The 16,788-nt window shown below is 33.9% G+C and overlaps 1 long non-coding RNA gene across 1 annotated transcript in view; it reads left to right on the top strand.

Moving 5' to 3' along the window:
- The window catches only part of LOC112647282 (uncharacterized), a 168,483-nt gene extending 152,955 nt beyond the window's left edge, over window positions 1-15,528 (top strand). Inside the window, exon 4 of the long non-coding RNA XR_003128222.3 lies at window positions 15,431-15,528. This is a non-coding gene — a long non-coding RNA (uncharacterized LOC112647282). The remainder of the gene's footprint in view (window positions 1-15,430) is intronic.
- The last annotated feature ends 1,260 nt before the right edge of the window (window positions 15,529-16,788 follow it).

Genomic DNA, 16,788 nt, shown 5'->3' with positions numbered 1-16,788 from the left:
CTGAAATCAAGAGTCAGACACTGAACCAACTGAGCCACCTGGGGAACCCTTCGTGATTTAGTCTTCATAAGTTGCTATGTCTCAAAGAATTTATCTATTTCTTCTAGGTTGTCCTGTTTCTTGGCATATGGTTGTTTATAGTAGCTTCTTATGATCCTTTGAATTTCTGTGGTATCAGTTGTAATGTCTCCTTTTTTGTTTATAATTTTGTTAATTTGAATCCTTTCTCTATTTTTCTTGGTTAATTAAGGATTTTTAAAAAGATTTTATTTATTTATTCATGAGAGACACAGAGAGGCAGAGACATAGGCAGAGGGAGAAGCAGGCTCCTCAAGGAGTCTGATGTGGGACTCAATCCCTGAACTGGGATCATGTCCTCGGCCAAAGGCAGACACTCAACTGCTGAGCCACCCAGGCATCCCTAATCAAGGATTTTTAATTTTTTAATTTCTTCAAAGAATTGACTATTAGTTTAGCTGTTTATTTTTCTGTTATTTTATCTATGGTTTTCTGTACTTTATTTCTTCTATTTCTGCTCTAATCTTTACTACTTCCTTTCTTCTGCTAACCTTGGGGTCAGTTTGTTCTATTTCTATTTCATTAAGGTGTAAAATTATATTGCTTATTTGGGATCTTTCTTGCTTCTTAATCTATAAATTTATAGGTCTGAACTTCCCTTTTAGAACTGTATTTGATGCATCCCACAAGTTCTGTTATGTTGTGTATCTATTTTCACTTGTCTCAGGATACTTTTTTTTTTTTTATATATCTGCTTGATTTCTAAATGATCCATTGGTTTTTCAAGGGAGTGTTATTTAACTCCCATGTGTTCATGATTTTTTCAGTTTTCCTTTCATTGTTGATTTCTAGTTTCATGTTATTATACAGGATACTTGGTATAATGTTAACCTTCTTTAATTTGCTAAAGATTTGTTTTGTGGCCTAATATAGCATTTATCCTAGAAGATGTGCACTTAAGAAGACTGTGTATTCTGCTGTGGTTGGATAGAATGTTCTGTATGTCTCTTTTAGGTCCACTTTGGTCTATAGTATTGTTTAAATCCACTGTTTCCTTATTGATTCTGTCTGGGTGATCTATCTATCATCATCCTGGTTTTTCACGATCCTTTATTACTAATGTTGGTATCTGTGCATTTAGATAATCAGGCTCCTTTTACAGACTTTACAGGTTGTTTTAGCAGAGATCATTCTTCATCATAGTTCAGGTGTGTCTGATGTAGGTTTCTAGGTGTGTATGCTCATAATGTCTTTGGGCAGGTGGGGCCTGCTATTAGGGTCTATTTATGGGTGAGACAACTGTTTGAGTTCTGAGTATGGGATTCAGGGGTTGTTTCTCTGGCTGAGAATAGTTGTATAGGGCTGTTGTCTTGTTTTCTTGCCCAAGTGGGACTACAGGATGAGCACTACATAGGCTGTGCTCTCTGTTCAGAACTACTGCTTGTAGAGCTCTTGAGTGGGGTATGTAGTTCTTCCATGTGCTCTAGTTAGGTTCCCTGATTGGACAGATTGAAGGCTATATCAGGGATGTACAGGGCTACAAATTAGATTCCCTGCCTGGGTGCAGTGGGAGATATAGCTGTAAAGCTGGTAAAGCTCATTGTTTGTCTTAACTCAAGCCAAGCTGCACCCGAACAAAGTTCCCTGGTTAAACAGGATCCCTCGCTCTGCTTTACAAACTATCAACTCTGACTGCCCTTCTTTAAGCTTGAGTGCTGCTGGGCTACACAGCTTCCAGGAGTTGTCACCAGTCTTTTTTTTTTTTTTTTTCCACTCTCAGAACTGGCTTTGCTCTAGGGGTGATCAGCCCTTCCCCGTGTCTCTCAGATAGAGCACAAGAGGATCAACATGGCTTCCAGGAATCGTGACTAACCCTTCCAGTCATATGGTGCTAGAAGACAATAGGTGGGGCAGTAACTCTGCTGCTTGCTTGGGTGTGGCCACGCTAGGCTCCAGGGCCAGCACATCTCCTCATTGAGGATGTGAATCAGGCAGATCTGTAGGAAGTTTTATTACTCTTCCAATGCAGTCTGTTTTGGTGTCTGTTGTGCAGAAGTGAGTGTTTCAGCCTCAATCAATGTTATAGGATTCTCTCAGTGATAGAGATATTTTTGAATAGTTGTTAGCGGTTCTTGTAAGGGAGAGTGAAGTCGGAAATAATCTATGTCACCATCTTGGTGATAGCACTCCCCTTATACTATCTTTTTTTTTTTTTTAACTATGATAGTGATGATCATCATACATAACAAAATAGTACCAATAATTTTACCAAATGGGAGAGTTTAAATGCAGAGAATATCTGTAGAATATATTAGATGTTAAGAACAAATTAGCAATACAAACTTCATTTTTAAATTTATGGTGAAATTTGATAACTGAAGTTACTAATATAATATTGATAAGACAAAAATGTGGATAATATTAAGTGGTATATTAAATGTTTTCACATTAATTTGTCCTGTTTTATTGCAAAAATTGAATTAAACCCTAAAATCCTTTGGACTTGTTAAATATTATGAAGTCTTACAATGTTTTGATTGGATTACTTAACTGAAAAGCCTTTCATTTTACAAATGAGGAAAGATTTCAGAATATCAAAGATTTTCCTAGTGTCATCAGACTAGGAGCTTGTATTTGACATTCTACATTACACTAGTAAAGACTAACCTTATAGTTTTGAGGATATTTGCACAAAGATATTTCCATTATTTCAAATACATTTCTTGACGGTATTTGATTCAATATGTGCAATACATAAGAATATTGATAGCAGGAAGGAGCATGCAAAACTCTAATTACAATGATCCAAATCAAGTTTTCTTATTTAGATTACTATCATTGTGTGTCTTGTACTGTTTAACATTTTAAAAAATATAATTATATGATCAATATAACAACCATAAATGAAATAGGCATTTCCATGTTACAAAATATAAAAATGAAGCTTAGATCATTTAATTTGCCCAAGATCCCCAAGCCAGGAAATCCTGGAGTTACAACCAAACCCTGTATTAAAGCTCCATAATGAACCAGTTTCTTTCTACATTTATCATTAATTTTCCTTCATGCCAATTGAAAAATATTTTTGTGTTATAATCTCCATAGGAGTTTGCTACATTTTGCTATGAATGCATGATACTTCATATTTTCTTTACTTCACTTAAAAAATATATCTGCCCTTTCTTTAAAGTCTATTTTATAGACTTATCCACCCTTAGTCATTTAGTGTGTCCATAGTTCTCTGTATGGACCACAAGTATCTGGAGAAAGAGGAGGACTCTCTCTGATGAAGACATTAGATATCTTGAAATTTCCAGCATTGCCTTTAGTCCTTAGCTCCAGCAATAGATGGGAGATAATTTTTTTTTCTTCTAAAAGCAGCTCTGTTTATAATTCAAATGTTTTGCATACATATTTTTCATCAGATAGCCAGATTATTTCCTGGTTTTCCTCAGGGTATGGTTTTCTTTCCAGGCTTCCTCTCCTTCTATCCACTGCATGCAACCATATAAGCAAATATGGGCACACTAGCTACACTCACAAACACACATACACACACAGACAGAGACTCCTCTTTTGAAATTTCACTTCTGCTGAAAATACTGACAATATGCAGATCTACTGACTCAAAATCCAAATAAACTTGGCATTGATATAGTCCCACTTGTCTATATTTGCTTTTATAGCATGTACTTTTGGCATCATATCCAAAAAAAAATATTGCCTACATGAAAGTAAAAAGCTTCTGCACAGAAAAGGAAATGATTAATAGAGTAAAAGATATCTAGAAAATGGAGAAAATATTTGCAAACCATATTTCTAATGAGGGGTTAATATCTAAAATATATAAGAAACATGTACAACTCAGTATCAAAGAAACAAATAACCTGATTTTAAAAATGAGCTAAAAAGCTGAATAAATATTTCTCCAAAAAAGATATACAAATAGCTAATAGATAATGAAAAGATGCTCAACATCAGTGATCATCAAAGAAATGCAAGTCATGGTGAGATATTAGCTCCTACCTATTAGGATGGCCATTAACAAAAAAAAAATAAAACAAATTTAAAAATCTCCCAAAAGTAGGAAATAAGTGCTGGTAAAGATATGAAGAAATTGGAACCCCTATGTACCTTTGATAGGAAATTAATACAATGTATTGACTATGAAAAACAGGATGGAAGTTCATTAAAAAATAGAACTATTGTATGATCCACCAATCTCACTTGTGAATATTTATCCAAAATAATTGAAACCAGAACCTGGAAGAGATATTTGCATTTTTGTGCACATTGATGCATTATTCAATAACTAATAGGTGGATTGTCTCTCAGCTGATGCCTAAATAAAGAAAATGTGATATATTTATACAAAAGAATATTATTCAGTCTTTAAAAAAGGAAATTCTATGTATGTTACAACACTGATAAAACTTGAGGTCATATTGCTAGTGAAATATGGCATTCACAGAAGGACAAATATTGCATGATTCTATTTCCATGAGGTATCTAAAATAAACTCTTCAACAGAGAAAATTTAAAAAGTGTTTTTTAGGGGCTGAGGGAGAAATGAGGAGTTGCTGTTCAATAGGTATAGAGCTTTGCCACGCAAGGTGAAGGAGGTCTAGAGATCTGTTTTACAACAATGTGGATATAGTTAGTTAACAGTACTGTACTATACACTTAAAAATTAATTAAGTGGTAGACTTCACATTAATTTTTTAGAATAATAGAAAAGACATCAGACACATTAATACCTAAAAAGAATATATACATCAGCCACAAAGTAATACAGAATATATAATTCATTGATTTGAAGTTAAAATAGGAAAATCTAATCTATGGAGATTAAAGTGAAAGCAATGTTTATCTTTAGAAGGATGTGACTGGGAGAATGAATAATGATTTGTGGAGGGTAGGTTAATGTTCATTATTTTGATATAAGTCATGGTTAGATGAATGTGTTCCCTTTGAAAGTTGACAGAGCTATCCATCATGATTTGTATATTTTTCTGTAGTATATTATACTCTATGATAAATAAAAATAAAACCAGTGTAGAGATGAAGGGTCAAAATATATTACGAAAAACCAATACAATCATTATGGGGTATGGGGCTGATTCAGTCGGTGGAGCATACAACTCTGGATCTTGGGACTGTGAATTCGAGCCCCATGTTGTGTGTAGAGATTACTTTAGAAAATAAATAAAGTATTTAAAATATCAGTTATGTAATAAAATACAAACAAAATAGGGTGCTATGTTTAGAAATGTGGCAAGGCCTTAGGTCAAATATACTGGTGGCAATTACTTCAGAGAGAGTGGAAAGTGCCACAGGCCTAAGGTAGGTTTTTGGATGAATGACAATACCATCACCATGTCTGGAATGTAATGAGTAAAGGGAAAAATGTGTAAAGATGATTTGGAGAAAAAAATAAGTGCAATATTTATGTAGGGCTAAGTCGGTGAGTGTAGGGCTTTGTATTTTTATGTTAAACTTAATGGAAATGTATTGAAAGAGTGTAAGCAAAGGAGTGACAAGACGTGAGTTATGTTTGAAAAATATTTCTATATGAAAAATGAAATGTATGTAGAGGAAAGGGTAAAATTGGACTAGAGAGATTATTTGGACCTGGAGAGAGATGATAGAGGCAGGGACTTTCACATTACCAGTGTAAGTAGTAATTATATCGAGTCTATTTAATCAGGGGAGAACTTTGTATTTAGTAAGAAAGCACATACTTTAAATTATTTATATGTGTCTATATATAGTATATATGGATGTTTATATAAAATACATGCAAACATAGACACATATAAATATATAAAGGCATATTCGACATTAAATAAAATAATTTCTAATTATTTGGTCAAATAATTATTTGAATAATTTGGAACATATAAAATGAATAGGGTTTATTCATTTTGGAATATTCAAAATGAATACATGGGCTATTATTTATCCATAATTCAAATGTTTTTTTTCATAATTCAAATGTTTTAAAGAAAACCAGAAACATGACCTTTACAATTTAAACAATCATCAAACAAAATATTTGTATCACAGCCCTTAAGTAGCAAAAATTTGCTAGCAATTGTCACCTCTGGGGAGTCATACAGAATATTTGAAATTAGTATTTCAAATTATTATTGGTTTGTTGAGACTAATGCATTAAAACCCCATGTGTAGAAGTAGATGACACATACATTAACACAATTTCACTTACCAAAACAGTGTTGTATTCATTATTAAACATGTTTATGAAATGTCTGATGAAAAATAATTCCCTTTTGCTGCAAATAAAAATAAAACACCCCTTAAAATGTTACTCTTGTCTTTGGAGTAGAGGGCATGGGACTAAAATCAGATAGCAAGATCCTGAGAAATGTGTAGGAGGTTAAGATTGAAGGCATTTGCCATGGCTCCTCTTTCAAATTATTTGATGATAAAGAAAAGAAGATAATCTTCACATTTCCACAAATCAACATAAACTTTAATAACATATGTAGCATTTTCAGAAAATACATAGAATAAAATTTCTATGTAGTGAGATAACTATATGGTTTATTTTACTTCATCTACATGGCAAAAAAACATATATTATTCTTTAGGCTACGATGTGCATTGATGTCACACAACCTGGACTTAAAGAAAGTTTCAAGTCCCCTCAGTAACATCTGGCAAGCTAATTAACTTTATGAAAACATTTTCATCTATTCTTTTGTAAATATGGAGAATTGTAACCATTTCTTGGGATTTTTTAATAATTAAGAAAATAAAAGGTCTAAAAAAGATCACAAAATGGAATCATGCACTCTGGATACTTATTGCAGACATATTCAACTCACATAATGCTAATGAAAAGATAGGAGACTAATATGCCAATGTTAAGAAATTAGGAAATCTGATATAAAAATTTTGATGACTTGGGCACCTGGGTGGCTTCAGCTTGGGTCACGGTCCCAGAATCCTGGGATGGAGCCCAACAGGATGATCCCTACTCTTCGGGGAGTTTACTTCTCCCTTTGCCTCTGCCTCTGCCTCTGCTCTCTCTCTCACTCTCTTAAATAAAATCTTTAAAAAAAATTCTGATGACTGATATATTACTAAAAAATCATGCAATCTGAAAATATCAGGACTGAATTACTGCATAAATCTAAAAACTAGCTATCCATTAGAAGAAGAGTTAAAGGGAGAGGGAGTCAGGTTCTGGAAGACACCTAAAGAAGACACTGTGGGTGTTAAAGCCAGACTTCCTCATTTTGGTATTTTTATATTTGCTTTACCTTAGGTTCCAGCCATTGAACCAAAGCTCTAATTAGCTTTTATATTTTGCTTTCCTTTATTGTATTTCTTTTTCTCTTTTTCCTGATCTTTCTTTTTTTTGGGGGGGGGAGGGGATGTATTTCTTAAATGAGCAGACATCCTATTAATAAGCTGCTACTGAAGTTAAAGGGACATTCAGGCATTTGCCTGACACAGATTATTGCTTTAACTTACATGTGAGGAGAAGGAGATCAGTCCTTGAGGCACACAAATTGTATAGTTGACTTTTGATGCCTTGCAGCAATCTGGGACTGTCAAAGTTTAAGGTGAACAAAAATAAGTCAATCTGCCAGCCAACAAAGATGAAAAATTACTCAGCTGTCTCAATTTCCATTCCAAAATTTACCTAATCCTTTTTCTTTTAGGAAGGTAAAGAGACTTCCCTAAAAATTTATAAACATAGATTTTAATATACATTGGTATGAGGTTCAAATCGTTGCCAACAGCATGATCCAAGACACTTCAAATTTAGAAACTAAAATAGACATCCTTGATTGGAACAAGTATTCCGACAAGTAAATCAGCAAAACTAACTGAATAAAAAAGCCAAATAGCAGGAACAAAAGACTCTACAATTTAGGTAGAGAAATTAGCAGATTAAATAGAACAAGTAAATATAAAATCTTGATGAGGTGATAAAGGGATTCACTTTTTTTAAAAAAAGGCTAGCATAGTACTCAACATATTAAGCTTTCAATGCAATTTATCAAATTGAAAAACTATTTATTTTGTTTTAAAATTAATATAAATTAAAACAACAATCAAAACCTTGTATACTTACAAGAGTTCCCTCCCACAAATGCTTTATTAAGGCCTGAGAAGATGCTCATAGTTAGGTGCTCATAGTTATTTCCTAATTATATTTTAGGCTCAGGCTATGTGTATATATATATATATATATATATATATATATACACACACACACACACACACACATATATACACACATATATAATATATATAAATTTATATATATAAAAATATATATATACTTTTCCCCCTCATTGTTCTACTTGAGTTCCAAATACTCAATTTTCTTTTTTTTTTTTTAAATATTTATTTATTCATGAGAGACACACAGAGAGAGTGGCAGAGACACAGGCAGAGGGAGAAGCAGGCTCCTCCAGGGAGTCTGATGTGGGACTCAGTCCCAGCACTCCAGGATCACACCATGGGCCGAAGGCAGGCACCAAACCGCTGTGCCACCCAGGGACCCCCAAATACTCTATTTTCTTAAGCTTTTAAAATATTTTTCTTTCTACATTTTATGCTTGTCTTTCCTCTGTTTTGTTACTTTCTCTTAAGATTTATTTTCCCTGTTACCTTTCAAATTTTTCTATTACTGCTTTTCTTATATAAATTTGTTTCCAAATATCTGCAGCATGTTCTTTAATTTCTGTTAATATCAAAAGAAGAATAACTGGTCATTCCCATTGGTTTCTCAAAGATGCATATTCCTTAATATAAAAGATAAAAATAAATATTTATAGGAAAAGAGGAAACTCCCTCTTGTTTTTTTAGCATGGACAATAAAGATAAGGAAGTAACTAATTGAAATAAGACTATAAGATCACTATAAGTTTCCTTGTTCTTATATTGACATATTTCTTTGCACTGCTGATGGCAATTCCTGATACCAGAGAATTTCACTTATGGATTGAATTCTTTCTTGGAGGACTTCTTAAAGTGAGGTCATAGCTATTTATGAATTAGTCTTAAAGTGTTTAGTTAGTTACAAATACAATCATTTTCTACAGCATGGGGACTTAGAATCATATATGTACTTGAACTCTGTTATTGGACAATTACATCTTAAAAGTTGATTTATTGAAAAAATGGTTGGGTGAGTAATATATGCAGTAGATTGTATTTCATGTTTTTACTTCTATTTGATATATGTTAGGGTCATTAAACTTTTAATAAAGGACCAAGAAACACTTTGAGATGTTAACTCTCCCTCTTAGAATAGCTGGATTTTGTATTAAGCTTCCTTAGGTATCAAGCTATTTCTATTAGAAAGAAAAGCTGATTGAAAAGCAAGGAAATAGTGAAATTCTTTGTTATAGCCAGGCCTCATAAAGATGCAGTGTAGTGGATAGAACAGGCTATGAAGATAGAATTCGGAATTGCAATATACTCATGCCTCTTGTAAACTAGATGAGGAAAACCAGAGATAATTCAGGATCTGGAGTTGCTCTAGAAACTAGGATATCCTATGATAATATTATATTGCTTTGGAATCTGCAGTAAGAATACTTCTTCATTTCAGTACTGTATCATTTACATGATTTACACATTCCCTCTATCTTTCTATTGCTATTCACCAGTTATTTCTATGTAGTAGTAGAAGTGGTAGTAGTAGTAGTAGTAGTAGTAGTAATAGTAATTTTTTTCTTTCTTTCTCTGTATAGTCTCTGCTACCTTTTTCTCCTGTGTCTTTCACTCTCAGTAGCTGCTAATAATAAAGTCTTCCTAAACATAACACTTCAAAGTTCCTCACCAAAAGAATCTTATTAAAGGCTTAATTTTGTCATCTCCTCTTGTCAACTAAAACATTTATTATTAAGAAATTTTATAAAGTCCACTGCCCAACATGTGGATGATGTTCCTCTGAGACAAATGCTTTCCCTTGACCCAGGTGGCTGTGGTTACAGTAGGAAAGTCATGTGTTAGGCAGCATGGCCACCAATACATTAAGAAAGGACCAGAGCCAGAGGAAACAATAGGACAGAGGACCTAGAAAGTGTTTTAGAAATGGAAGACATTATAAAGCCTGTCCTATCTGTTCCTCCAGTCCAGATTTTACAATATAGTCTCCACAGTGTACATTATCTGGCTTGCCATTTAATAGTTCTTTTTTTTTTAAGATTTTATTTATTTATTCATAGAGACACAGAGAGAGAGAGATGAGGCAGAGACACAGGCAGTGGGAGAAGCAGGCTCCATACCGGGAGCCCAAAGTAGGACTCGATCCCAGGTCTCCAGGATCACACCCCAGGCTGCAGGTGGCACTAAACCGCTGCGCCACTGGGGCTGCCCCGACATTTAATAGTTCTGAGAACACTAATGAAAAGCCTCAAATATTAAATTAGGCTTCTGGAGAAGTCTGATGCATTGCAACTAAAACTGAAATAGCTTTACTCGTGCCAATAATTTAAAAAATATATTTTGACAGGTAAGATATCTTTTGGAAATATTTAAAATTTTATACAGATTTTGTAAAGCCAGTGTTTAGTGGATAAATTTGGAGACTTTTAAAATTACTCTTAATATTGCTACCTAAATGTTATATATTTGTTGTGCCCAAGATTGCGAATCCGAGAAACCACCAAGGAGCCGACACTGATGCAAGTGCATGAGGGTTTATTTACAAGCTCGAGCTTGGGTCCAAGTGTACCCGACAGAGCGGAGCAAGGACTTGGACCCAAGAGGCTAAGAGGCGTAGCAGCTTTATAGGGGCCAGTGGCCAATGGGATTGTAACATAGGCAGAAAGTTGCAGTCATGTCAGTCCACACGCAGGTGGCCTATTGAATTACATCTTACCCTATAGCATCCATTTGAGCTGCCTATTACTTTGGTCCAATCCGCACTTAGTTTTGGCGGGCACAGGCGGGGTTACATTGTTATGAGCCAATTTCCCATAAGGGTGTGCCCAGCGGCTTGACTAGGGTGGGGCAGCGCCTTAAGCAATAAGCAGGTCATGTGGGGGTCATACAGGAGGTGGCGGGTACAGCACAAAATGGAGTTAGTCCTGCTCTGCTTGTCCAGGGGTAGGGGATTTTTGTTAAATTTCCTGGGTCCCACACTATTCTGACTTAGGTTTCTACCATACTGAAACTCAATAGTCTAATATGATTTTATTAAAATTGCGTGTTAAACTGTCAAGTAGTGGATACAATTTATATATTGAAATGATATGATCACAGAAATCTAAAACAAGAAATCTACAGGTTTATTAAATTATGAAAAGATATTAAGTAGTATGGAATATTATTTTGTGTTGGACCACTATCAGCAAAACTTTTTATTAACTGAAAAAGACATTGTATAAAGTAACCTGAAGGTTTCAAAGAAAGCACCTGTGCAAAAAGGATTATGTTTCAACATCTTTAATATTTGGAGAAGAAATACTAAGGATGAGAAAGGGTATACAAATAACTCAAGTTATATTTTGTAAAAATTGGGTATTTGCAAGATTATATTAGGAGATGTAGGTTTATATTAAAGAAGTATTTTTGACAATATAAATGGTTTTTAAACATCATTTTCCAGTACTATCCTAATAACATTTTGTTCCAAATACAGATAGAATTATAGATAATGTAAGAGTTATAAATCCGTTTTCACTTGAAGAAACTTCAGAATTATAACAGTTAGGATCATCATTTTCATTCCAGAAAACAGTGTGGCCTGTTGTAAAACCAGAGAGAAGAAGAAAGACAAAGGCAGAGAGAAAAATAATAGCAAATGTTCTTTGGAGAGCTCAACAATATATTGCAGCTGGTGTGGAGATTTCATACTATTCTTCATAAATAATCTGTAAACAAATCTAGCATTGTTGATTCTAAAAGTATACAAAATTATCAAAATAACAGTAATCTTAATCAGTTATAGTAAAAAAAAAAGTGTTAGAATTTTTGTCACACCTGTTAGAAGTAACAAAACAAATGAATTTGCCAATAATGTGTAAAACATTTTGTTAAACCTGCATATGATATGGCAAACATGCCAAGACTTCCAGGCTATGTGTAGTTGGAATGCAGTAGATAATCTGGAGTTAAAAACATCCTTTATAACAGAAGCAAAAGAAAAAATATTGGAAGATGGGATTTGGACATATACATGGTGGTTAAAATTTTAAATATCATTTATGGAATCATTTATGGACAAGGAGAAATAAATGTTGGATCTAGTCTTTTCTATAAATCCAAATATACATATTTATCTTTGATTAACCAATAACATATAAATATATAAATTTAAAACACTTAGTTCTGTTAAATATTGTTACCTGTATATTATAAAAATAGAAACTATCAAAAGTACATTAATAAACTGGCCACTTTAGCAAAACATGTTTCTATTTTCCATCCCTCATTCCAGTTTTTGGCCACATGCATACTTCTTAAATGTTATCAATCATTGAATAGATAGAATATTAAGTTTTAAGTTTTCATTATTAAATGCATTTTTCAAAATGATGCAGAGTTTATAACCATTAATTTTAGTGGCTGTCCATTAAGTTGATGTAGCATAATATAATTATTATCTTCCTACTGCTTCATATTTCATTGTTTCTATTATCTCTTATAAATAACAGTACAATGAAATTCATGTGCACATATTTTTATATTTCTTTTGTATTATCTCCTCAGGACACAAAACATTCTGGAAATGCAATGTTGGTTCTGGTAGTAGAAATATAGAAGAAGAAGAAATGGAGCAATGAATTAAAAAATATGAACTTCTATTTCAAATCAAAGAAATTATCTCTTTTTTTTTAAGATTTTATTTATTTATTAATGAGAGAAACAAAGAGAGAGGGAGACAGAGACACAGGCAGAAGGAGAAACAGGCTCCATGCAGGGAGCCCGATGTGGGACTCGATCCTGAGTCTCCAGGATCATGCCCTGGGCTGAAGGCAGCACTAAACCGCTGTGCCACCCAGGCTGCCCTCACTCTGTGTTTTAATTGACATTGATGGGTTTTTATCTTAACCATAAGCTCAAGGTAGGCAACATTTAGATAAAATATTGACTAAATGATTAAAAGATACATGTCTTGATTCGATTCTAAAAATTATTTACCATATACTAAATTCACATCTAGGTCTCTTTGAATTATTGCGGAGGGGCATCTGGCAGAGGAGCATCTGACTCAGTGGGTAGAACATGCAACTTTTCATCTCTGGGTCTTGATTTTGAGCCCACATTCGACATAGAGATTACTTAAAACAAAGAAATAATTGTGGAATAGGAATTGGTGGTAAAATAAGAAAGTCAAAATAAGTGACACATGGACCTACCATCAAGAAGGACTTAGAGGAGAAAAAATAAATCGAAACTCAGAAATGTAAAAAACAGAGGAACATATATGTGATAAAAAATAAGATTATCCATTGAATCTAAGCAGAAGTCTGATGTATGGTGAACACATTGCTGATTATCACAAGATAGAGATGTCCTGTCAATCTCCAACCTTATTTCATTAAATAACTCCAGTTCATTTGTATATCTCAGGTCAGTTGTCAGCTGCTTGCCTTCTTGGCTGTCTCAAATTCCTCAGCTATATGTTGTTACTTTATTATGTAATTTTTCCTTCTGAGCTCTTAGTTTGTAATAACACATTCATTAGTGGTTAAAGTCTGACTCTTCAAAATTTGGTACAGTGCCAGAAACTTGCTGGTGCTCATTAAATATATGTTGCTTAACTAATTTGTTGATGGAAGAAAAGATCTATGCTGAATGGAAGTCGTAGAGCAATCTTCATGAAGGAGGTAAAACATGTAATGGACCTTGAAGAATTGAGAGGTCAAATATAAGGGTAATTTCTAGCAGGGAAATGACAGTAGATTGACAAGGATGGTAGTATTAAGGATGTTTGTTATAGCTGAGTATAAAATTTACTTATTTGTTTTTCAATATTTTATTTGTTTGAGAGAAGAGAGAGAGGGAGAGATAGGGGGAGAGAGGGAAAGAGGGAGAGAGAGCGAGAGAGAAGAGAAGGGGCAGGGAGAAGCAGGCTCCCCATGGAGCAGGGAGCCCTATGCTGGCTCCATTCTGGGATCCTGGGATCATGACCTGAGCTGAAGGCAGAAGCTTAAATGATTGAGTAACCCAGGTGCCCCGAGTCTGAAATTTACATTGAGGTATAATTTCATGCTGCTGGGGAATATTAACAATATTGGTGAAATTAGATAACATTTATCAAGGTCTGTTCTGTTGACTTAATCCAAAACATGTAATGATTTTGGAAGATGAGATAAGAACTTTTAAGGGAGAGATGTTAGAAAAAATTCACAATCCAGAGGTGGGATATATTTTGTGTTTCTAGGATTTGGGATATGGCCAGAGTGTAATGGGATGTAAATGTCGATGGAGTAAAATGAGTTAGGGATCTTTGATGTTCAGCTACATAATAGATGATAGAAATGGATGTTATAGTTACAGAAAAATATAACCTGAGACTTACCTAGAAAGCATAAAAAGTGAACTTTAGAATAGATTATGACATTGATTATATGACAAAAATGGGAATAAATGAAGTGGAAACTTTGGTCCTTTTTTATATTCGCCTTCCTTCCCCTTCCTCAGTGTTTTCTGTTCTTGACATAGCAAACACAGTAACTCTTCCAAAATGTAATTCAGATCTTAACATTGTTCTCCTCAAAACCCTCTTATAACTCTCCTTTCCCCTATGTAGGAACAACATAGGATATAACCTTCATGGCCTTGAACTCTATAAGGTCTGACCACATTTTGTCTCTGACTTCCCTTCCAACTAAGTACTCTACCTCCTACTCTATTCCAGATACAATACCCTCTTTGATTCTCACAAACCCTTATTTTTAAACTAGCTTCTTCTTTTATATAGAATGTTCTTCTCTCAAGCATCCATGAGGCTAATGTCGTTACCTTTTGCACCTCTCTTTGCTCAATAAGCTCTACTCTGACCATTCTGTTCCAAAATGAAATGTGCCCTCTTTTCTTAGTTGAGGCGGCTGTAACAAAGTACCATAGAACATGCCTTATAAACAGCAGAGATATATAGAACGTTCTCATAGTTCTGGAGGTTGGAAGTCCAAGATTAAAGTAATTGGATTCTGGTGAGAGCCTTCTTCCAAATTGCAGACTTCGCATTGCAACTTCACATGGTAAACAGAGGATGAAGCTCCCTGGGGTACATTTTAAAAAGGTACTAATCCCCATTCACAAGGGTTCTACTCTAATGACCTAGTTTTACCTCCTAAACCTCCCACATATTTGCGGATTAGATTTCAGCATAAGAATATGAAGGGGACACAAACATTCAGTTCATTGTGTTCTGCCCCTGCTCCCCCAACCCCAATTCTTATTCTTCTCACAGGCAAAATATATCCCAGCAATCCCCAAAGTCTTAACTCATTCCAGCATCAACTCTGAAGTCTAAAGTCCAAAGTCTCAAGTGACAATTCATCTCCAGGTAAAATTCCTCTCCAACTTTGAACCTGCTTGCTCATGCAGGTTTATTCTCTTTATTCTGTTCTTTTCTTATTTAATAGAAATTATAAAATTTTGACTTTCATTATAATTTCATTTTATTTTATATTTATTGTTTATGGTCCATCTCCCACCCCCAACTAGAGTGAAAGCTACCCCTGTGCAAAGATTTGTGTTTATTATGTTTACATGTATATCTCAAGGGCCTGGGATTCTACCTGGCATACAAAAGCACTTAATAAATAATATTCATAAATCAAATGAAAGAATTCACTTTGAAGAAGTTAAGGGAAAGTAGATAAATTAGAGATTAAGGTGACTTTGTAATACGTAGAATGATAGAAGGAAAAGGCAACACTGATTGTGGTATATTTGGGGAAGAGCCAAATTTGGTCATGAAAAAAAAAATGAAGATGATGTAGAGAGTTGGGCAAGATCAAAATAAAATTAATAACGATAAAGCATAGTGCACATAACATTAAGAAAAAAAGAGAAAATATATGTGTGTCAAATGTTTCAGCAGCCAATTCAAGAAATCGCTAAAGAGTAAAATGAGATTCTTGTCTTAAAATAACAAGTTTATTGAACAGTTTTTTGTTTATGGTAATATTTTTTTCTTACTAAGCCCCTACTACGTGCCAGATATACTACCAAGTACTTTTTATACTTTACCTCATTTAATCCTCACAATAGCCAGGCATAAATTTAAGAGATAATTCACTTTATCTCAGGATTCGATTAACTTGATATATACTTTGACAAACTGAAATCCCTGCTGTGTTCACTGAATGTACAAAATGCAATCTGGATTTGGTCTCAAGTGATCAGTAGTTAAAAGGTCTTGCTTGTATCATTAAACAATTTCAAAATCCAATTAAAAGGGAAAGCAAGCAATTAAGGAAAAAAAAACATTTTTGGCACATGCCAGTCTCATTATTTGGGCAACAAATCTATCTCTAATTAAATTGGTATCTAGAGCACTCCATAAATTGCCATTTATTATGTCTTTCCTGAACTCATATTTCTTGTTCTATTCTAAGGAAATCTACATCTTAAAATATCTCTTTGTTCACATTATATTTTCCAATTATTATTTGCATCTCTACAGGACCATTGGAAAAAATTACCTGAAATATAGATGAGACACTATGTTTTCACTTTGTTTATAAAAAATAAGATTCATTTATACAAAAATACATGTGAAATATTCCCCAGGTAAAAATTCACTCTCAAATGAATGAACTA

The sequence above is a fragment of the Canis lupus genome, chromosome 32 (genome assembly GCF_003254725.2).
Source record: "Canis lupus dingo isolate Sandy chromosome 32, ASM325472v2, whole genome shotgun sequence".
In the NCBI taxonomy this organism is placed as follows: domain Eukaryota; kingdom Metazoa; phylum Chordata; class Mammalia; order Carnivora; family Canidae; genus Canis; species Canis lupus.
This window is presented reverse-complemented; position numbering and strand designations above follow the sequence as displayed.